This window comes from Oxyura jamaicensis, chromosome 10 (assembly GCF_011077185.1).
Source record: "Oxyura jamaicensis isolate SHBP4307 breed ruddy duck chromosome 10, BPBGC_Ojam_1.0, whole genome shotgun sequence".
Classification (NCBI taxonomy): domain Eukaryota; kingdom Metazoa; phylum Chordata; class Aves; order Anseriformes; family Anatidae; genus Oxyura; species Oxyura jamaicensis.
This window is the reverse complement of record NC_048902.1, coordinates 7,026,847-7,054,543: the sequence shown is the minus strand read 5'-3', so window position 1 is coordinate 7,054,543 and position 27,697 is coordinate 7,026,847. Positions and strand designations below refer to the sequence as shown.

Sequence of the window (27,697 nt, the reverse complement as noted above, 5' to 3'; positions counted from 1 at the left end):
AACCAAGCTTTCTGTACAGTATTGTAACCCCAGCAATCTATGGTTTTTAAATTACTTGCAATGTGCCTCCTTCTCCAAATAACATCCATTTATGCAAGTAAGCCAAGTCACACCGAACGGGTTAAGACAACTAGTGGCTATTTCATGGATTAGTAATGGAGGTACTAGTCTTCTGATATCACTTCAAAACAAGAGCAAATTAAGAAAACACAAGCAAATTAAAAGGCAGCTTTTTTACTACTACTTATCAGAGCTCTTCAGTGACTGAAGATTTCATAGTTCCAGGAAGCATATATACGACCGCTGTACGCTATACCAGATAGCATAAAGCTGTTCTCTTTCTGCCTGCTATGTCTTAGAGGACAGGACGTTCACTTTTCAGAAGAAAACAGTACATCCTCAGGTCCTGACATCACCACATTTTTATGTCTATTACTTTAACTATGCAGCTGCCAAATGAATTCTGATTAGAATACACTTTGAATTTCATAAAGTCTTCCCACAGACATATATCTTTCAGTCTCAAGCACTTCTTGTCATTTTAATTGCTTCACTTCAAGTACCCCTAGAAAAAAAAAAAAAAAAGATGCTTTGCAGTATTCACAGGCAGTTTGAACAGCACTCACACTGTCCCATGGGAGAACACTGTCTGGAATCACCATTTAAATAGGGGAATAAGAAGAGAGAATGCTGAAAACACATACGTAAGAAATGCATGCTGCTTATACTCTTCATTAAAATCAAACATACGACCAGCTCAACTCTCCCCCACCCCCATGTGCCTTCAATAAAAAGAAGAGAGATGTCTTCTCTTGACAGAACTAAGCTTTCCAAGCATGTGTTTTGAGGCTGAGGCAGTGTCTGAACTATGTAGGAAAACATGAAATAACTCTTTTCAGGATGCCTTACCTATTTCTAGCTATGTGGTCTCAGATTAAGGCTTTTTTGTTTGTCTGTTTTTACACATATTTTATATTTACCCAATAACATAAAGAGCAAGTAGGATGCCATCACACTCCTGCAGCAAAATAGTCTTTGTAAAATCCTTGAACTAGGTCAACCCTCCAGTTGTGTGCATGCAGGCATCTAACCCCAAGCACTAACCATCTCAATCACTCCCTATACTGGGACTGCTTCAAGTTCAAGTCTCCCTACCATTTCACTAAGGTTCATCTTTGACAGGAAAAAGCAAAATCATTGCATCCTCAGCCTGCTGTATGCCATAGCATTTAAGTATCTTCAGAAGATCATACAGTTGATATCCAAAGTTAACTCCATTAACTGAGTTTTTTCTCATACGCTATCTGCCCAAGGGACTGATTCCTCTGCATTCTGAAAGCACATCTGAAGTGTTTATTGCTTCCAGATTTTGAAAAGAGAAATCACTGTTATAACTCAGCTGGGTTGTCTTAAGAGCTCTGCTAAAGCCTCTCTGGTTTTCATCACAGAGTCTCACTTCAGAATAAACACATTTCCTGTATATTAATTTTCTCCAAGTATACAAAACTCACACTCAAGTCTTGGGCAGAACAATCCATTTACCAAGGAAGAACACAGCAGCATTTACATTGCAATGTGCTTGAAACACTTGCAAAATATTTAGAAACTTCAGTTGCTACACGTAATACTTTTGCCCTAACCTTTTTGCCACTCTCTGCCAAGAATCTAAAGCACTACGTCCAGAATTCGCACTAAACACAAAATTTGATAATCATGACTTGTGTCCAATTCTGCACTTAGTTTTATTGAATTAAGCTTGCACATAGGTGAAAACTGACTTCACTGTCCCAGATACACAGTTTAGGTCAGACAACAAGAGCAACAGTTAACACAGAGGTCTACCCAAGTTAATGATAAATGAAGCTGAAGTATAACCTCCAGATCTGAAAGTCACCCAATGTAACAGCCCAGCTACCAGTTTGACTCTAGTGATCAGAGCACAGACACTAGCCAAGGCTGCAAAAAAAAAAAAAATATCACAAGTTTACCCAGAGAGCTTTTTCTCTAACAAGTCACAAACAATAAAATTAAAACACAGCCATCTACTGAGCAGGTAATTTGACAGCTGTATTGTTTGAATCCACAGTTTAACCTCTAACCAAAGACTCCAGTGTAGTTTGATATGCCCAGATTCAGACTAAGCATCATGTCTTTGAGGTCAGGAAAAGCCAGTCGCTCTTAAGCAACCATCAGCACAATTCAGCAAGGCTGATGTTTGTGCTCAGCTCTTACCACTACACTGAGCCAGTATTTAAGCTAGCTTTTTAAGCACTCGAAAAAACAGTTTCTATATACATATACTCTCCCTGCTGTCTTAAAAAGCAAAACAGCTCCTCCACACTCTAGAAATCTTTTGTATTTAATCATAAAGTCAGGTATCAAAAATCACCATTGTTTTACACCTCTTAACATTCAATTTGCACACAATACAAACTGCTGCATTACACAACAAATCACCTCAGGCCACAACGCTCCTGTGTCCTTTCTACAAAGGCACAGAAAGGCAAGAGGACATTTCTTGGTTACCTGATAAACAACCTCAACTGCACAGAGCAGGATTTGAAACACTTTCATTACTGAGTGGAAAACCAAAACCAACTTACACAAACGCCATAAGAATCAGGCATCCTATTCCCTTCCTATTTGCTGTCTCACAGAGATGAGGTCACTTCTTATCCTGACCCATTACTTGCTAGAAACATCTCTAACTTTGCTAGAACTGTCTGGGAAAAAAAGGCCTGACATGCATGTCCATTTGCGAATGTTGGTTTGCAACATACAGACATTAGAATAGAATAGTACAGATGGAAAGGACCTTCACTGACTGAGTCCAACTGCCTGAACAACTCAGGGCTAACCAAAAGTTAAAGCTTATTCATGAGGGCATTGTCCAAACACCTCTTGAGTGCTGACAGGCACAGGGCACCAACCACCTCTCTAGGAAGCCTGTTCAGTGTTTCACCACCTCATGGTAAAGAATTTATTCTTCATATCTAGCACACCTGCAATATAGAAAATCCCTATAAAACGTCAGGTTTGCTACCTAACTACCTAGAGACATTAATGCTAGTCATATGCTCTTACCAGCCTCACTTGCAAAGTTCAGTCTGCAAAACTTCCTTGCTTTCTGGCTGTCTCTCTCTCCTTGGTACCACGTTTAACATGCTCAGTGTCATTCAGGAGAATCCTACATGAAAACTGATATGGTTTAAAATCCAAGTGCAATCCAGCTGCCAGGAAATCAGGTAATTACTGTACTTCTGGAATATGATACCAGCTCAAGTGTTAAAAAATCAGCACCATTTCTCTCTGTAACACTGTAAAAGCCACGATACTCAATCACAACCACTCAGGCCTCTTTAAGAGATGACTTGATCCCCCCCATTTCACATTTCTTATAACTAAACAAAATTGAACTACTTAATTAGCAGGTAACATTTTATGCAATAATTATACGGAAATCCACACAGACCGTGCATTCCCAATTTCAGCCATTTCTGTCATCAAATAGAATAGATCTTCTCAACTGGTGTTTCTAGTGGCATTAAGACAAACACATCAGCCACCTGCAACCATTTATATTCACTCTGACACCTTATTACTTAAACACATGCTTAGCCACTGCAAATTAACCATTACCATTTAGTCTATTTTGATTTTCTTTGCATTAATGTTATTATACTGGTATCTATGCACCTAATATTGTCTCAGCCAAGCATATGAATAAATTGAAACTAAGTAATATGTCCACATAAAAGATGACTGCTTTCTTGCTGTAGCTGTAAAAAGATCAAAATCCTCCTTATTTGCCAAATTTAATTTCTGAATGCTGGACTTCTCAGCTATGCTGCAAGGATATATTTAGCTGCTGTACTACAGCTCTCATCTCAGATTACACTGCTATTTAAATCTAAAAGCAAAGCGTGTGTTCTTGAAAGCTGTTAGAGTAAACATTCATGTCCAAATGTGAAGTCTTTGTGGACTAGGTTAAGACGTATGCACAATAAAATTTAGACATTACAAGGAAGGACTTCAGTGTCTTGATTATCACAGCTTTCGAAAGGTAACTGTAACTAATTCCTCAATTTAAGATGGGAAGAGATGAATAGTTCTCATTAGTGCAGAAAAGCCTTTCCAAAGCAAGCTGAGAATATAGAAATAGACACACCATAGCCTCCACTCACAGGCCACAGCTTAGGTTTCTTTCCCAGCCTTTCACCCTTGAAAGAGCAAAAAACACACAAGCCATGTAAGAAGATCAGAACCGAGTACTCATTTTGTGTGCCCGATCTAAGGAATCTTTAACAGCCTAACAGAGCAGAGCTCACGAGTCTGAGGGTGGTTCAGGATCATGCTCTGGATACAGAAGGCATAATAGTACTGCTCCCAAAGGAAACATACAGCCTTTACAAGGATCAGTAACACACATGGAACCTGAAAGCCAAAGGGGATAAAACAGTAGGCTAAAGGGAAAATGCACTGGGAGGAGTTTGGCAGCTATTTCTCCTTCTGTACAGTGCTTTTGAAAAGACAGTCAGTGGCATTCCCACTTGGTGATATGAAGCTTGAGAACAGTAGCTCAACCACAGGAGGCTGAACTAGCAAACCACAATTTGTGGCTGTTGGTGCAATTGCCTTACACGAGTCAATCCACTGCAGAGCTACACTTTTCGCTGTTGTAGCACCAGAGCCTCCATCCAGCTCTTGGATACTGATGCACATTCACCAGTTTTATGATCCATGCTCAGAGCACAGATACTTGGTTGTGCCAACTTAATTTTGATGTGACAAGAAGAAATAGACCCGGGTTGTAGGTAAATGAATGCTAACAGTATTAAGCAGATGCTAGCTATGCTCAGTTGTTAGCAGAACAACTGACTATACACATGTGCCGAGTACATTTAATTAATACTAACTCCAAGTAACAACAGGAGAAAATATTCTGAAGATGGAAAAAAGCTTACAAGATTTGAAGATCGAGGAAAGAAATAAAGTAATTAAAAAATTAGAATTGTCATAGTAAGGAAATTCAAGATTGATGAAGCTGTCCCTCAGAAGCCTTGTTGTAGCAAGCAGGCAAAAAGCCAAGTCAGGCCATTCAGGCTGCCATGAAGACAAAGATGACAGCACGCAGGTGACAAGCTAATTGTGCTACACATGGAAGCTACAGTGGACACTGAAGACAAGATCCAAGATCACTGCACATTTCACTGCACATTTTCACAACAGTTATAGCGGTTTGTAAAGCAAAATATTGCACAGGGCTCTGCAGCATTACCAGAATGAAAGCATCAATTCATACCTGATACATGTCAGCATCTCACTCTAGTTAACCGCATTAGCCCCACACAACTTCTTGTTCAACTACGGTATGCATATGGACTTGAACCACTACAACAAGGAATAACAGCCCTCTTTAAATTTGCATAGATGCAAGAGAAATGTCAGGCTCTCCTACTTATAAATATAGGAAGAACTAAGAGGTTCAAAGAATGTGAACAGAAGTGCACAAAGTTGAATTAAAACACGATATTTGATACTTGTTTAAACAGTATTGTTTTGTTTTTGAGTAATACCAATGCCTTAGCCTGAACTTCAAGGCTATATCTGAGGGGTCTTTCACCACTGCTGGAAAAAAAAAAAAAAAGAAAAAAAAAGCATAGGAATATCCATTTAGCCTTACAGCAATCTACACAATTTCTCACAAGCTTTACATTTCCTCAAATTTATATATATATAAATTGATGCCACTTTTTAAAATTTGAGCATAATATTTAGTTTTTCTTCATTATGTTGTATAAACTAGCTCTGCATCTCAGAGTGCAGTTCAGAGCAGTTCTAAAATGTTCAATATTCCTTGTAAAAAACCTTTAGAATTAACTTTGAGCTACAGGCCACTTTTAATCCACTTGGTTAGGATAGTCAGCACAAAAATATTAAACCAAAAATCTCACATTCTGTAATCACAACATCCAGGCAACTGTGATACTTGCAACAAATAATACTTGCCAGCAGTATACAAATACATAACATGACTCTGTAGTAAGTCTCTGAAGATGCTGAACTACAAACTATTGGCAATCATCCTAGAATTTATTTTGTAAAGAAGTCGAGGACACTGCCACCACTGCTGGACTAGTAGTGTAACAAAAACCTTACGTATAACTGAGCATGCTTACAGTTATGACAAACTTCACTTCACTCATGTTCAGCCTACACAAATGAGCAAAGAAAAAAAAAGGTAGCCTGGAAAGCTCTGCTTAAACAGCAGCTTTATCACTGGATTGGTGCTGGCTGCCTAATATTTGGGTATGTCAGGAGGATAATGCCCTCCTCAGTAGGATTGACCACTTTATAACTCTTGCCTCCTCCCTAAAGCTTTCAAAAAGAAAAAAAAAAAAAAAGTAAAGACATGAGAAAGTTAGCATATCTGACAAATAGAAGAATCTATTTGCATTCTTCTGTGGTATTTTCATTGTTGTAAAATCTGGAAAGTTTCAGTGCCTTTGTGTTCAGAATATCTAGGAGTCAAGAGTTTTAACCCATGGTTTCAACTTATTCTAAAAACAAACTGTCCAAGTTATTTCCTATTTGCACTATAAACATCAACACCTGAAGATATTTTAGCATCCACCTGCAAAACAAACTACGGACCAGTTCAATCAAATAATTCATTCTTGACTTCATAGCTCTGTAGGAAGAAAAGCCATAGTTCTGAGTCCATACATGTGCATGAGACACAGATATTCATCCGAACTATAAGGATAACATGGCAACTATAAACTTCATTACAAGCAAGATTCAGTCAAAATTCACTATTCGTTTTTAACTTTCACCATCCAACATGAAGCTCTCTTAAGCATTTACTCCTATTCTCTGTAATAAACAGTCAAATCTTCCTTGCAATAGCTGTGATCGACAACATATCAATGGTCGCAGCCCAGAAAATGAGAAATAAGTGTCAGAATGGTAGTATGTACATATTTCTAATATTTAGGGGATGAGATTCCAAACAAAGTTGAGTGGTCATACTTCATAATCAAGTTAGTAACTCAAACTGAAGCTAGTACTCAAATAAGCAAAGCTGATGAAGAATTAACCATATTGACACAAAGTTACATCAATGGAGACAGGAGTGACAGCAGGGGAAAATTGGTATTTTTATTTAACCTAAGAACTCTTGTGCCTGGAAATAGTCACAAAGAAAACACTTGGAAAGCTGAGTTATCATGCCACTCTTCATTAATGAAATTCAAAACACTGCTACATGATGAAGCAATGTCATTTTCAGAGTAGTGTAACTGATGAAGAGAGATTCTCTTGAAGGGATTACGTTCTGCAAGTGCCAGGAAAAGAACCGCAGTTTCCAATCACATGTAAACTGCATTTTGACTGAAGTGTTTTCATATTCCTTCCTGAAGTCAGAGTTGATGATAAATATAATCCAGTATTTCCTATTTCTGAACTGCCACAGTATAAAATACTTGCAACAATACTTTTTTCTTGTTTAAAGGTTTCTCTAGAACCCAACTATTACAGGATGGCAGCTGCTTGAAACACTGTGTATTGGTTAGTATGGCATTCCCAGTAACAAACAGCTGACAAATCTCTCGAGACTTACTTTTTTCTTTTCCAGTATTCCTGCTAAACCATAAGAGCAACTGTTATCTTCATTCTCCATTTCTCTGTGGGTAATGCCATTTTTTCCAGAATATGTGTTCAAATATGGTAGTCACAGTCCTTTTTGCAGTATTACTTTGCAACAACACACCAATCAATACAGCAAAGGCTGTGTTAAAAGGATCCAACTATCCCCTGTAACCTAAAATTCCTAGTAGGTAACTCCAAATTATCAAATTAAATACCTACCATATTCTGTTATTTTAAAGTTAACGTGCTTCCCTATAGTCTTCTTCCTCCTATTTTAGCTTTGCCTAAGATTGTAAGACACTGAAGAGAGATTTTGTTAACAGAATTTTCTCCTTCTTCTAATATTTTCATTAAATGCTAAAAATACAAAATGGAGTTTTAATAAAGCAATACCTGAACTTTGCTTATTGATCAACTGCACGCACTAAATCAGAGAAGACTACATGGTATAAAACAAATGCTGCCACTCACCACTTACTTTACAAGGTTTTATAAACAACATTACACTATCTTTACAGGATGCATAGCTTTAAGTGACAGCAAAGTATTCCCCCATACCATTGTACTTACAGATTCCTTTGTGTCAGTCTGTGGTCTCAGAATATTGTAACAGGTCAATAGAACAGTCCAGCAACCAGACAGACCTTGATGTTATCCCACAATGTAGTACTGCTGGAAAAAAAAAAGGGGTAGGGAAGATAAAAAATAATTTTATTATTTAATATTCTAAGTGAAAAGGTTAGCAAAAGAAATATCAAGTTATGACAGCAGTCAAGATGACAGGCACACCAAACCCAATGACAAAGAAAAAGCTTGAAATATGGCAGTAAAATGACCCATAAACCAGTCCTTTACAGTGAAGTTATTAACAAACCAGCACAGTTTATATTGCAGAATTTAGCCAGAGTGACCTGACAGCAGCAAATGCTATCCAAACCGATACCAGGAATTGGAAAACTACAGGGTTTGGTCAACACTCCTGAGCATAGTGGAGATGCGAATAGAAAAAACAAACTGCATGAAGAAAAAAGAAACATGCACCCAGAAGTTGCTTGTGAATCCAGTTCCCCTTAAATGCCAGTCATTTGTCCTCACTGACAAGGTCACACAGACTGAGACAGTCAAAAACTATGGTATTTTGTCCAAATTATAACAAAGTACCTTTAAGAAATGCCGTATTTTACAGGACTTTCAAAAAGGCTGTATTTTATTTTCATGCAACTCAAACATTTGACATGAACATTTTTAGGCTTAAACTTAACATAAGCAAACTAAGCAAAGAAGTAACACTAGAGCCAGTAAAGTAATAAACACTGCAATCAAAATAAATACTTTCCATCTAGGTGAACATTAGAACATTGGTGCTAAAGCATTAATTTGAGGAGAAATGCACTGTCTACAACTGAGGTGCTTTTTCCTGGACCTCATCTCCCTTTCAAGTAGCTGACCCCCAGATTACATAGGTCTAACAAACAACTTTTCTGATTTTAGTGCCTGCCTTTTCAACTTGCAATGTGCTCATTAATTTTAAAAAATATAAAATAACTTGCAGTATTCAAATACAGCTTAGAAGCTGCTGACAGTGTTATTCAGTGATGCAAATATACATGCAACCACATATATGCATGCAGATACACGATACACAGTGTACCTTTTACTCCTCATTGGTTTCATTTCTCCCAGTTTCAGTAATGAACATGCTGAACTACTACTTGCTGTTTGAGGCCTCAAGGATTACCATACAAGTGGTTAGCTTTTCACAAAAAGAGATCTAGGAAATGAAGTCATTTGTTTGTCTTGAAACTATAGCAGCTGTCATTACTATTCAGTCTAGCACTGCTGCTCATCTGTGTAGTAAAGCTGGCCATTTCAGAAAACATCAGTCATTCACAGCATGACTGCCCAACTGCTTCCCCTCCAATACAGAAGGGGATCAGATTCAACTATTCTCAAATTACGCAGGGTAATCATAAAACTAAGAAAGTAATGTAAGATATTAGCCTCTCCCCTTTGATTAAACAAATCTCAAGTTTATCCATAGCTTTTCTTCAGTTTTATGGCTCAGCAGAAGAAGGTACTTCATGGACAAGGATAGATGAACCTAAGGTCAGTTCCTCTCAGAGGTTTACAAATAAAGGAAATAACTTTATCTAACAAAGCTGAAGGCACTCTAGAAATAATTGAGAATTCAAAGCAAACCTACATTGCAATCTACTTTTAGTGCTTACTAAAACTATCATATGCTTGCCTGACTGTAAGACTGTAATCTTACCTTATTTTCTTCTACAAGTCTGTAGAAGGAAATAAAAAATAAAAAATTTTGACTGCATGGTTTAGCAACAGAAATAGAGGGTGACACAGAGAAAGCCTAAACTAATCCTAAAACTTTGACTTGTATGCTAATTAAATATCTGCAGCTGTAACTGAAAATTGCATGCACCTCGTCTGCTAGAATAACACTAACAAGAGATTAACATACAGATCATTTGAGTTGGCATTTGGTATTATTTCCTCATGCAGAAAAAAAGACAGGCAGGATCCTTCCTCACATCCATACACAACTCATGCAAATAACGAGACAGTATTTTCTCCTTCTCTGGCACCAAGTTGATTGTGTACAGCAGGAGAAGCATCTCTCCTAGAAGCAGTGTCACTTCCTTTAATCAATGAACTTGTGATATGCCATCAGTCAGTCAACTTGTATAAAGATAGGTATTGAAATTCTGACACTGGTCACAAAAGCCTTCTGCCTGGCAGCACTGAAAACGATCTGAAAGAAATATCATTATGTGTGGAAAACTATTCAGCAGACTCCTTTCAACAAGGTGATAGCTGTTCACATTCAACAATTTCCTCAACATCACGAGGGATGTTTCATAGAATATTTTTCCTTATTCTACGATTCTATGATTTCCTTACTCTATGATTCTATAGTTTGTCTTGGCTGCTTTGTAATACCAATACCACCTGCCTGAAAGCCAGGCAGTCCTGGTACATGGGCAATACCACTACTTGGGCACTGCATTCATTATAATCTAACTGCCTGCTCATACCACTTGACCAGATAGCAGCACTTCTGAAAGCCTCACATTTCTGAGAGCAGATCTAAAGCTCAGGCATCTGAACTCCCACAAGCACTGTCCTACAGCACTACGTAGACAGGCTACCTGTGAAATGTTCTCCCACCAAACCTACAGTGTCTGGAAATACTTAGAGCACAGCACTGATGGGCTGCTCATATGAGTGAAAGCACCAAACAAGAACAAGCAGACTTTTCTTTCACCGTAGTTTCTTAAACACATGAAGTACTGTACACAAACCAGCAACACCAACACAAAGTCTTTTTTCACATCACTCACTTAATGTACTCTCTAGAGAGATACATATATATAAACTACAGAACAATGTACAAACCAGAAAAAAACAAGTTGGATTTCTGCTGTTAAATACTCAACAAAAGGACATTTTCTCCAGTGAATATAGGACTAGTTAAAAACTTACCTTTGGGGAAGAAATCCTATCTACTTGAAAAAGTTTTTCTAAAAGACTTCAACACAAATCCTAATATCCCACACTTAATATTCAGAAGGCTACTGGAAATGCATTGTTTAAAATGTGAAATTTTATAGGTGTATGACTACAGGTATAAATAGTCTTGCCCTTTACCAATTCATCACTTATTAAGGGAAGAACTATCTCCCTTACAACCAATCTTCTCACCATATTAAAAATTAATGAAAAGTGTACATGTTTAATCTAGGAAAAATCCCTAACCCTCGTATTACTTGCTTGTCATATGACTGTAGATAAGTCATTATCGATATCGTCTCACTGCTTTATCACAACCAAACACGTTATACATTTGTTTCCCCTTAGCTTTCTCAGAACTGTCTTGAAGTTGTTTCATAACTCACGAGAATTATTCAAGCTGAATAATGGGAAAAAAAAAAATCACTAAAAAGATTCAAAAGTTACCAGAGCATATACATTTCACAGTCAACACACATATCCAAAAGCCAAGAAACATCAAGCTAGAGACATGATTAGTATTCCAAACAGCACCACTCACTTCCAAGATGTACAAAAAGAAAAATTTTGTTGTATAAGTAACTAGTGGAAATTTACAGAGTCTAGCTGTCATGATTGCTCCAATAATCACTATTAAAATACTCAGTTATGATCACTGAACTGTCATTATCAATAATACCATTTACAAGATTCCAGGATTTAAAAAAAAAAAAAGTTCTGTGTTATCAAACCTTAAAGTAACACCCTCTGCAGTACAACTTGTGAAAATGAGTGTTGAAGAAAGCAAAATGAAAAAAAGGACCCCATAAGCTTTTAATGTTACAAATAACATGATTGCAAGCAGGGATAGCTTTGAAGAAGACGCCCAAAAAATGAATGGTTAAAAACTAAAACATTACTCCTTTATGAGAATTTCAATATTTGATTCCTATTTAAATGAACGAAGCAGAGGGCTTCTTGCAGACAAAGTGTGTGCTTGCAAGCTATTGCACCTGCACCCTTCCACTACAAATATCTATTACAAACTAAACTATCACCATCAAGTATTCCAGGCACAAACTCCTGAGATGCATAAATTTACATGTAGCACCTTCTCACCACGTTTTCTGAACGTAGTAACAGCGATTTCCCCCTTTTTTAGGAAAAAAAAAACAAACAGAGAGTTGGTACTTTTGAAAAGGCTCCATTTTCTAACAGTGGCTGTTTAACCCTAATAGATGTGGCTTCTTCAAATGCCATATTCAGTCATCCTACAATTGATGCCTCTTACCTCTGCATTACTAAAATGCCAGCTAGTCCAAACAGCTGGTGGGTAGCCAGCTAAAAAAAAACACTAAACAACAGCTTATGAAGCTTATGATCTTGGGTCCATAGAATCAACTCAGGGCAGAAGAGTTCTAAACACGCTTCCACCCAGCAGTTGCTGATACAATCGGAAAATTTAGATTCAACAGCAGCACACACCTATCTTCAGTCTAATTTCTCTATTTACACTAGTCAGTAAACACAGATTTCAAATAAAAGAAAAAGTTGGCACACCAGTGCTTCCCTCCTAATTACTCATGATCGGTGAGAACACCAGCAGGTAAGAATCTATTCCCAAAGCAGACAATAATTGACCTAAAACTGATTTTACAAGTGGTTTCAAATTCATAGGGAAGAATGAGCAGACTTGCGTGTCAAACTATTGACAGAGTCAGACGTTAATGGACTGTCAATCCAATTTGTGCCAAACATTACTGACTTGGTCCCTAGAGTTAAGGGCTGCTTGTCAGCCACCCAGGATTGGCAACCCCTTTCAACAGGGCACATCATTCCCCATACCGAGAGATCCAAAAGAAACAATTTTTATCTACTCAAGAACATAAGCTGATGGCTTAATATTGCCTGACCTGTTTCTGTACCATGATAAACATGCTGTAATCTGTTTTGTTTCAGATTTCTTGTAGTTTACTCCATGCCTCCGCAGCTGGACAGAGACAATGTTGTTGGAGACCTTAACCAAATCACGTTACGCTCATGTTAAACAGAAGTATACAAAAAGCACTGACATGGGCTTGTTTTCATGTCAAGAAATGCTACAGGGTTTGCTTATGCACACCATGTTTGTATGTGTTCAGTTAATTCTATGTAATCCCCAAATCAACAGTTTAAAGGCATTTTACAAAGCTTGGCTTTGTTATGGATAGCTTAATGATATAGTGAATGAAGGAAGTTTTTAAAACGCACCGTGAATCCTAATCAACACAAGAACAGCCTTCTAGAAACAAGACTGTTTCTGTGATACCTTTGCATACAAACAGCAGCTTTGTATTGTATTGTATTGTATAGATCTTCTCAAATACAGGTGATTTCCTGCAGAAGTCACAAGCACTGATATCAACTACAAAAGATTGAGAAGTATTTGATGCTTCATAAGTTTCACTGAATGCACCTTGTGCTGTCCTTGCAAATTCTCTCTGCCCTGGCTTTCACTGCCAGCCAGCACTCTACAAAAATTAGGAGTACAGAGAAGATACAACCTGGTTTTTTTCCAGTATTCCTGTGCAGGTGCCAAAATAAAACTATTGACTAGCTGACACAATACTTTGGTCCTTCCTGGCAAATATGTCAGATGATGCCCAAGTCTGTAATTAAGGGTAACTTCTGCAGCACGTGAGGGGTTGATGTATAGGCCGGGGTAACTCACCATCACTCAGTACAAGCCAGGCAATGCATGGGACTCTCCATTACCTCCAGGAGGAACAAGTACTGATGACAGTGTGACACTCCACCTGTACAGCTGCAACTAAAGCAAGACGGCATTTTTGTTCAAGTTATGTGACAGAAGTTAACTTTAACATACCAAACTTTTTTTTTTTTAATTGAGTCAAATTTACTCTTCAATATGTATAATTGGATGCTAAGTCATATTCTTTTTTCTGTTTTCATGTGTTTGTCAGCTAGCATCATTGTACATTAAGGCACAAGTAATATTTTTAATTTTCACATACTAGAATTCAACTACAGTAGCAGTTTATGCTACTAAGTAACTTGAAAAAGATAAGCCAAATGCATATTAAGCATCAAATTCTCACACTAAGAATAGCTTCCACAAAGAAACTACCTCTCAACCTCCTGCAAAGCAACATTACAATTAAGTGTCCAGTATCAGACAGGCACTGACTTAATGCTGCCTTCATTTACAGCCTTTTGCATTTAACCCCACAATACATCAGAGAAATAAAGCTACAGTGAAGCCCCTCAACATGAAATAACTCCAATGCAGTTCAGAGGCCAATGTAAATAACTTTCTTCCCTTTCAGTTTGGTAATGTTTCTGAATACATATTTTTAAGTGAAATTTAACTATTTACATGCACCTTGTTTAGCTTCATTGGTACCATGCAAGCACCTGCACCCATCATGCAGCCACACATACTGAGACGGGTACTGCAGCAGGTGGCAATGACTTGCACAGCTGGGAACGACAGGAGCTGTACCATGGGGTACATCCTAAGAGAAACTGGAAAGCACAGATACCCACGAAAAAGAAGTAGCTCAACAGGAGGCTTGTCATTTAAAGGATGTAGTAAATTAAGCCAACCCAACCACTGTTTGCCCTATATCTGCAGTTACCTCCCTTATTTTACTAAGACAAAACCATAGTTTTGTTGGACTTGGTTGTTGTTGTTTTGTTGGTTTTAAGTAGCTCAACTACCAGAAATCTTACAATGAACAGAAAGTGTTGTAAGAAATATCTTCCCTTCTCACCACCATTTCACATCCAGCTTTCTACCAGTGCAGTCACAAGGTTGCCAAGAAATGTCAAAGCAGCCGTTAGTGTTGCTTACCAGTTGCTCAGCCACACAAAGCAAAAGCTACCACTTTGACTGAGTGGCATCATAGCCCCCGTCCCTCATAGCAGCCCACACATTCATTCACATGTATAATTGGCTCACACAAGCACATTCCTCCCTCTACTCAATCTTTCAGTTGCTTTGAGTGCTTTGCTAATTACATGTCAGGTACAAGTTCACTTTAAGGGACCTCAGCAGCGTGTGCCACAATTTGAGATACCCCTTTCCAGCACTGGAGGAAAAAAAAAAAAAAAAAAAAAAAAAAAAACACCACCACAAGAAAAACTTTACACCTCCATGTCACAGAACAAAATTTACATTTCCATCACCTACCAGGACTAGAATTTGTAGCTTCACATTTACATGTACTATGTTCTTTTCCTAACACATCTGAGAGCTAACAGCACGAATTACTGGCCTTTCTACTGCAGCACAATCTTCTAGACTGCCAGTAGCCACTCTTAAACACCTTCCTTGCTGGTTATTTGCTCAGACCTGTATCAGTAGGCATACCCACTTGAAAAACATGCTTTAACCATTCAATGCTGCAGACATTGTATTCCAACCCTGGAGTTGTTTGTTGTTTTGGTGTTTTTTTTGTTTGTTTGTTTTGTTTTTCTGCACAAAAGTTTACAAAAACAACAGCTGTCATTTCCAACATCAGCGACTCTCAGTTAACACTCCTGATACTGTCCTGTGACATTCAACTTGCACATTTGGTCAGTTGGAATTCCAAGTTATAAGAATAGTGTTCTGAAAATGTAGTATTTCAGTTTAACACAATTTTTAGCTATAGTCTAGTTAAATACTGATAAGCTGTCAGAGATGTTGGTGAAATACTGCCTGAGTATCAAATGCCATATTGAATTCTGAGGTTATAGCACCACAACTGTAAGACTCCATCAGTCCACGGGATGAGAATGCAGGACAATGCAGGACTGCCAGTGCTCTTCTAGCACTGGGTGGACACCCTGAAGTACTCCTTCATGCCCACGTTGTTTTGGCTGCCCCAAACATGTAACTACAAACTCTGTATGAAGACAGAGAATGCAGTATTATGCTACAAAATTGAACAATGAACATTCAGAAATGCCATCTCCTGCACACCTGAAGCCCATGGAGATCAGGGAACAGTAAGTATTTGGAGTCTTTCTACACTCATATATTAGCAGTTGGCTGTAAACAGTATTGAAAGTTTGCCAACAACCACACTGAATGGCGCAGTTGACACGCGGGAGGGAAGAGATGCCATCCACAGGGACCTAGACAGGCTTGAGGGGCGCGCCTACATGAAGTTCAACAAAGCTAGGTGAAAAGTGCTGCACCTGAGTCAGGGCAATCCCAAACACAAATACAGGGCAGAAAATGGATTGAGAGCAGCCCTAAGGGAAAGGAATTGGGTGTGCTGGTTGATGACAAACTCAACATGAACCACCAATGTGCACTTGCAGCCCAGACCGTCAACCATATCCTGGGCTGCACCAAAAGCAGCATGGCCAGCAGGGCAAAGGAGGGGATTCTCCGCCTCTGCTTTGTTCTCACGAGACCACAGCTGAAGCCCTGTGTTCAGCTGTGGGGCCCCTAGCACAAGAAACATGTTTGTCAGCTCAGTCAATGTCTCAATTAAAAAATCACCAGATGTTATTTAAAAATTACTTCCATTAAAACCATTAACACAGCAATGGCAGTGTAACTGCAAAGACTGCTGAGCCAATTGCATTAGCACTGAAAATGGATACCTCAGGTCCACTCTTCCCACCTTCTCCCATCCATTGTTCTAGCTCCGGAAGTGATGAAAGTAAAAACAGAAGCATTCTCAGAGCAACACTCAGAGCAGCAGCAGACTGCCATCTGGATGGTTCTATAGAGGGTTACAATGAATTACTTGTTTTACTTCTCATACAACCTGTATTTAGAGTTGTGTGTCAAGAACGTTCATCATTGTTACTATGCCCATACAACTCAGCCCAGGTCAGCAAGGTAGCAAAAAGTTTACCCACAGCAACACATGACATTTGAGAGTTGTTTTTTCACCTCTTATTCAAATTAGCTAAAAGGTACAAAATAAGACAACCTTCAAACCGTTAAAACAGCTAACTTTTCTTCAGCTGAGAATACCTTTTTCTCTTACCTCATCCTTTGCTGTTTTTTGAAAGGAGTTGGGAGAAGACAAAAATAGATAATAAAAGTCATGTGAAGTAACATTGATACACAAAATCAAGTATCAGGATTTTTATTTTTATTTTAAAAAAATATACAAGACATAGGGATGGCTAAGAAAGAATAGATGTCCCCGCTAGGAAATTTGCTCCCACTAGGTTTGGTTATTGTTGCTGTTTTATTTGTTTTAAATCTTCCTGTCAGTCTCACTCAAGTTTTAGTAGAGATGAAAGTAAGTATCAAGAAACACATGAACAGAAAATTGGCCATTGCAAGTGTTTGCATTCTACAAGTTAATTCAAAACAATTACACAAGAAACCAAACTCTGTTCAAATAACTATTTCCTTCCCAGAGGAAGGAGACAAACTAGAATAATAATGCACACAGAAAAAGTGAGTGATGCCAGCTGCGGGAAAGCAATGATGCATAACGGAGCCCACAGAAGGCACTAAAGCAAACTTCAGCATCATAATTACGCTCCAGAAGCAACTTGTTTCACCAATCCAAGTTGGAAGCTCATAATGCTGGGGGACATAACCATCTCCACTCTAACAAGCAGTCAGGTCAATACTAGGACTGGTACAAGGGGGAAAGGAGGAAGAACAGACAGTAACTGACCTTGGTTTGATCTAAACCAGCCTCCTTGATATTGCACCCTCAGACTAGAGAAGCGTTCCTGTATCAGGAAGCATTTCTTACATACACCGTGTGCTTCCTTCCTGACATGATGCTTATCAGGATACAAGGTAGGCCTGAGGGACCCATGGTAACAAAAAAGGCTAAAGCCTCCTCTTCATCCCAGTAACAGTTCCAACAGCAGGATGACACAGCCTAGGTACAGGAAGTCAACAGCAAAGCAAAACTGCTCTTGCTCGAGCTGAGGGAGACACAGCATACCAGAACTGATTCTGCAGTCTAAGGAGATGGTACCCAGAAGACCCACAGTGCTGACCCAGCCTTTTCAACCCTTTATGACAAAGTATCCAAGCACAGATGCTCTAAAGGAAGCAGGAAATAGCTCAAAGAGGTTCTCTAACAGATAAGGTTGTTGTTCAAGTCTATGAACAACAAAGAAGTTCAAAGTTGGGCTATTTCTTTCACTGTTGTCAACTGTACTGGAAAAGGTGAACTTGGATGTTATTTTGCATGAGAACGAGCTTTTTCAGGCAAAGGATTGTGCAAATATGCTTAACAGACTTCACCATCACAGCTTTTGCAACACAATCAGTGTTATGTTTATATTCAAGTTAAGAAGAGCATTTATGGCAACTTCTGCCAAAGGCAGATGGCACAAGCTTATCTCTTCTTTTAAACAAATTATCATGCTCCTTTACTCCCCAAAATCACTCACTTCAATTTCAGCCCAAACCATTTATATTATGTATCTACTGGAATGAAAGGAATAAGAATAACGAATTTACACAAAGACTACAGATATTTCACTGCAATGCTTATAAAAGACTTCAAGACACATGTAGAATGGAATAGTGCTTTATTAACCTACTATTTTATTAACCTACTACTAACCTATTTATTAACCTCTGCTTTCTAAATTTGTGCCTAAGAATGATTTTTCATAGCTGGGAATACTGCACATTATTTTCTTAGCTGTACAGTTGTAACCAGAGAAGACACATCCTTCCTATACTGGTAGCTAAAGAAGCTAAATAAAGTGTAGACTAGCAAAAGATTTACCATCCTATCCTTAGAACATTTAATATGAAACATCTTCCCAGTGTTGAAACAAGTCAAATTTTCCCAGTAGCTTATATGTTACTGACAACTGAATTTATCATGACTTAGCAAGATGCTTTATGGTAGCTGAAGGAGCACTGAATATGCAGGTTCCCTGTAAACATATGGACATATCTTTCTAGTTTCACAGACACTATAGGTGCCAAAGGTCCTCATCATCTGTCTGCAGTGCAGGTTGTTACCCAGCACAGACCTTTGTGAACACAAGAAAACAGCCTGGCTTACAACAAAACCAGGCATATTTGCAAGTTACATTGCTCTGGAATGATAGCTGGCTTTGTCCTTCTCCCAGCTCTCATTTAAGCCTTAACTCCCTATAAATGCCATAGATAAAACTATTGCAGCCTACTTTATTTAGCTGCCATTCATTTGGAATAAATAGGGGCTTTGTTTCTAAGTTTCAAGCACAGAAAGGCGGCCCACCCCACACATTTGTGCAAGGCAACTGGAATGCATCAGCATAAAGGTCTTCAACTATTAGTGGCTTCATATTTACAAGATACAAGTTTGTCAGTAAGTTGTCAAAGCTGAGGAGTTAATGCATTAACTGTTCTCCACCTTAAAAGAAGTGCTGGATATACCACAAACATATTTACTAGCAGCTTAAAACAGATGCTGTTAGTCTACTTGAGTGTCAGATAATTGTTCACATATTAATGAGCATGTTGAGACCAGCAACTTGGATTGCACTGCAAAGAATCAGAACAGCATTAAAACCGAAAAGTTTCCACTGTTAACATCCTCCTCCCTCCCCCTCACCCACATCTTATTCTAAAACTTTTATATGTAAAGGTTTTAGCCTTGCTTCCTCAGACCATTTAAAAATTCCCACTAAGGCTTCCCTAAGGAATTTGTTGTTTTGCAGCAAAAAGTGGATTTGAGAAAGATTATGCTTCAGATCTGAGACAAACACTTTCTGTAAGCATGAAAGGCATCTCACTGAAGTACTGCAAGTGACAAGAAGTGATTGCTTCTATTAACACCAGCTCTACATACCAGACATTTGCAAGGAAAAATCCTAAATATATGGTCTGGAGAATCAACAGCATCAATTTTTACAGTAGTGTCATATTCAAATACATTCAACCAAAGGCGAAATAATGACTTAAGCTTTTCTTGTTTTCCCCATATAAAATATATGGGTTTAGGGTTTCTTTACCAAGCTATTCTGTATTCAGTTGGATTATTTTCCTTTATTTAAGGAAAAGTGTTAGAACAAATAAGCTGGAAGTAGGGCAGCGATCACCAACAGAGATGGGAGAAGAGCAGTAAGGTGACCAACACAACAGTTCTCTGCTGTAACCTTATTGCTTAAAACAAAGACAGCCATAAAACCGCTAGGCACCCAAACCACTATCCTTTACCTTTCAGACACTTGCTCTCTTCTTCAGTCACAGAATCATGGAATGGCTGAGGTTGGAAAGGACCTCTAGATGTTATCTAGCCCAACTCCCCTGCTCAAGCAGGGTCACCTTCAGCAGGTTGCACAGGATCACATCCAAATGGGTTTTGAATATCTCCAGAGAAGGAGACACCACAACCTGTCTGGGCAACTTCTGCCAGTACTCGGGCACCCTCACAGTCAACAAGTTTTTCTTCATGTTCAGATGGAACTTCCTGTGTTTCAGTTTGTGCCTGTTGCTTCTCGACCTAAGTGAGGCAAGAGAAGCTCCAGTATTTCTGTTCATTGCACCACAGAGCAAACTCTCCCCTTCATCTGCCTTTAAAATCCATAACCCTTTCTTGGAAAGATGAAGAGCTGTATGGGAGAGAGAAGAGAAGTGGCTAAGGAGAACAGTGAAAAGAAGAGAGGTTAGTTTCAGCAACTAACAGTTGGGAAGTAGCAAGTGGAAGTAACAGTCATGGCTTAATGGCAAGTATCTGTTCACAGGGGGTGCAGATTAACAGAAAAGAGAAGTTGGCCTTAAGTGACAATTTGGAGTGTCTAACAGTCTTTCTCTTAAAGACTAGATTGGTGATTCAAGTTTCTGCAATGCTTTTTGAAAACAAAGGCTGCTATTCAACCAAAAAAAAAAAAACACATCTTCAATATTTCAGCCATTTAACAGTTCAAGTCCAAAAGCTGTCTTTGTACATCCAAAAAAAGTTCATAACCACAAGACAAATTAATATCAAAGCAGTCTTATTTGTCTAGATTTTCCCCACATTCCAAGTGTTTAAACTTGGTAACAACTCAGGTGAAGAAGACTTTGAACTTTTCTCTTTCTCCTATCAGCAACCTGTGATGGGGTGAGGGAGGAATCCCTCTAGACAGAGATTTTCAGACACAGAGTGGAAGAAGATCAAGGAACCAGAAGTACAGAAGTGTAATCATCCTACCCAAAACCCTGGACTAATTACTATGACTTCTTACCTGTCACTGCCTGATACTGGTACCTGGTCCATCAAAAAGCTCTGACCAAAAATGCTTAACATTTTGAAATAAACTGCTCTGCTGCTTTTACAGCTTTACCAGTCGCTATAAAGACCAATCTCACATCTGGCACCATAACCCCCGCCCCTCATTTAGAAAGTGACAGTTCATGCTCATATTTCATCCTTTGCTGTCCGTGTTCTACATTGCCATCCACCTCACGCTGCAGGTCTCTTAATCACAATTGTTCGCCTCTCCTCTCTCACACCGGCAAGTCCAAGCAACCTCTTTTCTCACTACACTCCTAAAACACAGATGCCTTACACACTGTAGTTGATATGTGGAGTCCCCATGATAGGTGGGAAGCTAAGGAGGAAAGTGAATGCAAGGAAGATGTAAAACTCCATTTTTGAGGTAACTATAAATAAGGGAGCAGCTTCTCCCTTATTAAACAATGCCACTGACTTCTGATACCTTACATTTCTATCCTTAGGACAAAAAAAAAAAAAAAGTCCTATCGCATAGTTCTGAAAAATGCATACAGCATTTCCATCTTCATTCACACACAAGAAACAGCTCTGTGAATGAAGCTGATTGCACAGCTACTAACCAAATCCATGACAAGCCTGAGCTACAGACCCTCCTGACTTCATCTGGGGAGCCTGGTAATGCTAGGAGAAGAAACAGAGGGAGAAGCAAGTTGACATCAGATATCAAACCAACCTAGGTCTTTCACAGGGATCTCTGTAATGACATGCCACAGCTTCTGTAAATCCATTCTACTGGACAGAGCAGAGGCCACAGGAATCGCTTATTTGAGGTTAGCTCTGTGTGCACACATACATATGTGTCATGCCCACATGCACAAACAGGTAAGGGAAAATTGTAGGCACATCTCCTTTGACCTTAAGGATCAAGAACTGAGGACATGGACTATTCAACTCACTTTCAAGCCTGCTTCCTTAGGGTTTTTCCACTGTACTTTCAATTGTGCAGCTGGAGTTTCCCCACTAGTCCAACCAGGGTACATATTTTCAAACCATTGTTTGATGCCTAACAAGCTTGTAAGCTCTCCAGGCTCTAACCAACATACTGCAGATGCAGTACACAATTATAGAACTACCTCTGGACCGATGCACCAGAACTGGCGCATAAAAGACAACAACCAACAGTGACAATACTTCTGGGTTTCAGTCACTTAAAATTGAGTAAGTATCAAGTTAACTAAAGCAATAGCAAGATTTTAACAGCATGTTGCCTAGCAAGTTATAAAATAATGCCCACAGAGGTATTCAAAGCTAAAGCTGTGAGGTATTCAAAGCTAAAGTATTGTAGGGTTTCTGGGCAGGTCTGTTCAGGTCCTAACAGAAGAGTTTCTACAATTAGTCTTAATTTTTTTCAGTTCTCGAAGGAGTGATGTTACTGGTCAACCAGCTGCCTGCATGAGACATTAGTGATTCATAAAGATTGCATACAGATGGAGTCAAGTCCAACAAACAACAACATGTAAGATCAAGGACTCCTTATAGCTGTAGCTTCTTCACTGAGAACCCTATTACTGAAAATCATGTTTCACAAGCCGTATACACACAGTAACGTCTGTAGAGATACTGCTTGCCTCACTGCCATAAAAATAATTTTGCTTAGGAAAGCCATCAGGACATCATACTACATAGGCACTTCCAGTGCATACCCCCTCAGTTTTTACATTCAACAATTGAACTGCAACCAAAAGCTAGGCTTTCTGAGAACTCATCTGCTCGTAACTGTAACCATGCTCATTAACAAGACCTGAAAAACAAAAATTCTAGCTCTTGCCACTCTAACAAATAAGTTTACATGTTGGAGTTTTTAAAGTTGACTGCAACAGCTTAAGGGTCCACAATATCAAGCCCTGCTGAAAAGTTACATTCCCTCAGTGGTACTCTCAAAATACCATGAAACTGAGCTCAACAGACTACTGAACATAACAGCATAGAAAGAACAAAAAAAAAAAAGAACAAGTTTTAAGCCAACTAAACATTCTGTTAGCAGGCAGATTTCTCACCTGAAACTAAAATAAATGAAAAGTTATGTAATGATTTTCAGGAAGGGTTTTAAGTAGAACAGGAAGTTACTTCCAGTGTATCTTTAGTGAAAAAGATGATTCTGGCTAGTATCGCTGACAGCATGAAAACCTAGGAACAGTTCTGGGAGTAGAATCAATGACTGAGTAGTGAAGCCAGCAGAAGGGAAGAGAAAACAATGATCGCATCTGAAGGACTGAGTTACTGTTCCAGCAGTCTTCAGTCCAGCATTTTTAATTAGAAGACATAGGTGACAAAGATCCAAGACATGAAATTACCAAATGTCCAATCCCTAAGGGAGAATTACACTACAATGGGCACCCAAGGGATGGGGGCGGGGAAGCGGGGCACAAGCAAGAGATGCTGTGCAAAAACAATCACTGCTCCTGACCTAGTTGTGTCAGTCATGGAGAGGCTGAATCAGACAAATCTGATTTTAGCCTGTCTGATGAGAGCAAAAGGATGGAGAAGGAGTGACATGAGTCTATTTGCAGATCACCTTTTTCAGACTAATTCTAATTTCTCCCACAGTTTTAGTACCTTGATTTGATAAATGATGTAAAACAAATACCTATGCCCAATCAGTTTAATTATCCCTTAAGTCAAGTCAGAAACCAAGCTTAACTCTATTTTCCCTTAAACAACTGAATCACATCATGCACAAAATAACGGCACACCACTAACTGCTTTATCATCCACCTGCCAGATACAGAACATTTTACGCAGCAGTGCAGTGATCAGGTGTTTTTCATTCAGTCCACTAGAAATCACTGACTAAGGACTCTTGTTGTCCCAGTGGTATTACTTACAAGATCAAAGATCTAGATCGAGTATCAATTGTGTTTTAAGTAATCAGCTGCTTCCAACACACCAACACCTACTGCATTGCAAAGTCAGAGATATAAGTACTAAGATCTGAAGACAGCATACAAGGTAAATGCCAGCACCTAGCTATATTTGGCCAAAGATACATTTTAGTAAGACGATTATCAACTAGCTAGCATTGCAATATTTGTAACTGAATGGTTGAGAACGCTTAGCAATAGTGATATTAAAATACCTGATTTAATAAGAGTGCGTTTTTATTAATGTTTTATATCACAGATAGTTTTGAAGATTTTTTTTTTAATGTTAAAGAAAGATCACACCAAAACATTGCTAAGTTCCTTCATCGTTTATTCCAAGGACTTAGCTTCCATAACAGCTGCAGTACAAGAACCATAGCCACGTAAGGGAAAGCAATATAAACAAAAAGTTTTTTTCCTTTCTATCATCCAATCAAGATATATTTTCTTCAAATTTCAGGCATACCATATCAATGCATGAAATACGCAAAATAACATGTAGCTATGAATATCAGAAGAATTGTTTCAACAAGTCTCCTGTTACCTAGCTTTTTATCCTGTCCCAGGCAAAAACAAACAAATTAACAAAAAAAGCAAATAAAATAAAATAAAAAATAATAATATTTAAAAAAAAAAAAAAAAAACACTTATCACAGTGACTTTACCAGCTCATGACCCAAAGTGCATTGTTTCTGGAGTACAGCTGAATTTGTTGCAACTTGTTGAGGGCTCGAAGTCATAGTGCACTGTAAGACACAGTCTGAACAGAAAAAGGAAGCCATGAATGGGGTGTGAGCAGCAGGGGAATCCCCTTCTTTCTAACTGCTATTTATAAATGAAGGCAAGTAAGGTCATTTCCAAATTAACACTCAATTCTCTAAGCTACTTCTGCTGGGAAGGGAGAAATAAACAAAAGGCACAAGTATTTCAAACAAAATGCTCTAAAGCAACAATCAGAAAACTTCATAAACTGTTGAGACCAACTACACTGACCATCTCTACAACAAACCAGTAACAAAGTCAGCAGTTAGTGTTCTGTGTGTCATTTCTTTAAATGTCAAATGCAATGAACTCTGAAGTAGCTGGCATTGAAATGTGGAGTAAGGAAGCACAATTAACACTAGTTTCCTTATCAGCTGTAGGAATAGATTTTGCATTATTTAGGCTTATTTGAAAATTTTTGTTTGGCTTCAAGTACCCTTTAGAAAGCAAACTTCAATATTTTGAAACATTCTTTCAAAGGGAGTCTCCAGCTTGTAGTCCAGCTTCAAGTAAGTGGGTAACATTAATTACATCTGTTTCCCCACAAAAATAATAAAAAAATCAAAGCACACTGTTGATCACAACTTCCGTCCTAATGTCAAATTAATTAACACTAATTCAAATTATGGACGTAAGAATGTTTTGAATTTTGAAGAGTTAGGAGGGGATTTTATCTGCTAGGCACATCGGAAGTCAAACACGTCTTCCATCAACTCGTCGCCCAAATGTTTTTCTGCCCTAAAGAAGCTAAGTGTTGTACTATAGTTCATTTATGGTATTCATTTCTGGAAAAAGTGAATGGCAGTGAGCACTGTAGCTACTTGTGTCAGGAGGCTGGTTTGTAGATGCTCCTGCACCCAAAAGAATTAACATCAGCTTGCTGCTCTGTTGGAACCACCACAAATTCTTTGCCAGCACAAGAATCAGCACAGAACCTGCATTTTCTTTGCTTACCTGAAGAAATAAATAGGCTTTAGAATCATGTTTACTACAATGTTTAGCACAGAACAGTGATCAGAGTTCTGCATGAAAAGTTTCATGTCTTCTGATAAGGCAGCTATTACAACCTGGTACCAACAGCAAACCCTTTACCTACTCTTGAATGGAAACAAAAAGACTTCCAGAGAAAAGCATGCATGACATTATACTGGGTGCTGGTGACATTTGCTTTAAAACCTAACTTAAGGAGTAGAATCCAGTTCTTAATGGACCTTGAAGATTTACACTGGTTCAATCAACAACCTTACATGATCTATCAGAAAACTGTATTTGACGAAGAGATGAGAAGTCAGTCACTCACGTAACACAAGCATCCCCAGCTTCACTCTATTTCCTGCGTGCACTGCCACACAGGATTTAAGACTCCACAGCAAAGTTAGGCTCCTCACTGGATAGGAAGTCTAAGCCCTACCTCCTTAACATAAGATTTAGACCTTGCAGAATTGTTGCTATCAATACTTGCCAATCCATGAATAAGATCCCCATCTTCACACAGAACATAATGAACTGAGAAGAAAGTGGAATTAATGACAACTGTTCTGTCTGGATAGTGCATCTCTGTGCTGCTGGAACAACTTGGTAATAAGCTCTTCTTACCAGGATTTGGAACTAAGTATTTCTTGTAAACCACGCCCAACATGAAAAATCAAGGCTTGTTTTTAGTATTAGCAGCAAGTGATTGAAATACATGCTCCCTATTTAGGGTAGCAAAAGGAGAATCAAAGAAGAGCAGCTATCTGTCCTGTGATCTGCCAACCATCAAAGAAAATAGCTTTTTACAGAGGCCCAGTGTTCTAGGCCACTTAATGGTATGGGGTTTTTTTTTTTTTTTTTTTTTTTTTTTTTTTCTTTTTTTTTTTTTTTTTTTAGATGGCATTCATCTGAAGTGTTGAAACACCTAGTTAATGAGACAAAATTACTGAAGTTGAGGTATAATAGGATTTGCTCTTCTCAAAAGAGGAAAATAGGACAGTACCTGCAGCAGTGCTTGCAGGCACTCATGTTCCATGGAATTACTTCTTTTTTTTTTTTTTTCCCACAGGCTGCACTCCATTATGCAGCTACTAAATATTTTGGGAGTGTTTACCACATCAACAATTGGGGAGGGTGGAAGGAGGGCAAGAAAATAAAGGAAAAACACATACACATTTGCCCTAAAAATTAAAGCTTCACAAATAAGAAAAAAGAGGTATTTAAGAAAGAAAAGTTAAAAACCAAAATCCAAGAAGTGTATTTTTGAGTTTTGGGATAAGTAGTAACAAAGGCGAACAGACTTTCATCTTAAATATACATGATACAGTTACAGTGCACCAAAAAATGGGCTCCTCACATTCCAGGTACAAGTCAAAATTAATAAAATCTTAAAGTTTGCTCTTTTTTGCCACTAAAAATTATCAAGAAAATTAAAAACACACACATCTTAACAGCTCATCTTAACTAAGTTTAACAGAATTTGCAACATATAAAATCCTAAACAACAACACAGAAGTAGAAAGCATGCCAGATGCTAAAAGGCTCCTTGCAAATTCTTCAGTCAAAGTGATATTAATGCTCAGGAAGCTATAATAAAAGTTACACATCACTGCAAGATGAGGTCAATTATATCTTCTTGAATACAAAGGGATATACTCCCAGGTAAAATGGATACGATACACTTATAATCTTTCCCAAACTGCTAGCTATCTCAAGACAAAATATCATTAGGTATACAACCTAGCT

At 38.4% G+C, this 27,697-nt stretch overlaps 1 protein-coding gene across 2 annotated transcripts in view; it reads right to left on the bottom strand.

Moving 5' to 3' along the window:
* Positions 1-27,697, bottom strand: part of TLN2 (talin 2) — a 170,745-nt gene that overhangs the window by 130,119 nt on the left and 12,929 nt on the right. For both annotated transcript variants that reach the window (XM_035336334.1, XM_035336333.1), the window contains exon 2: positions 8,221-8,322. The gene's annotated coding sequence lies outside the window, so the exon portion shown is untranslated. The remainder of the gene's footprint in view (positions 1-8,220; positions 8,323-27,697) is intronic.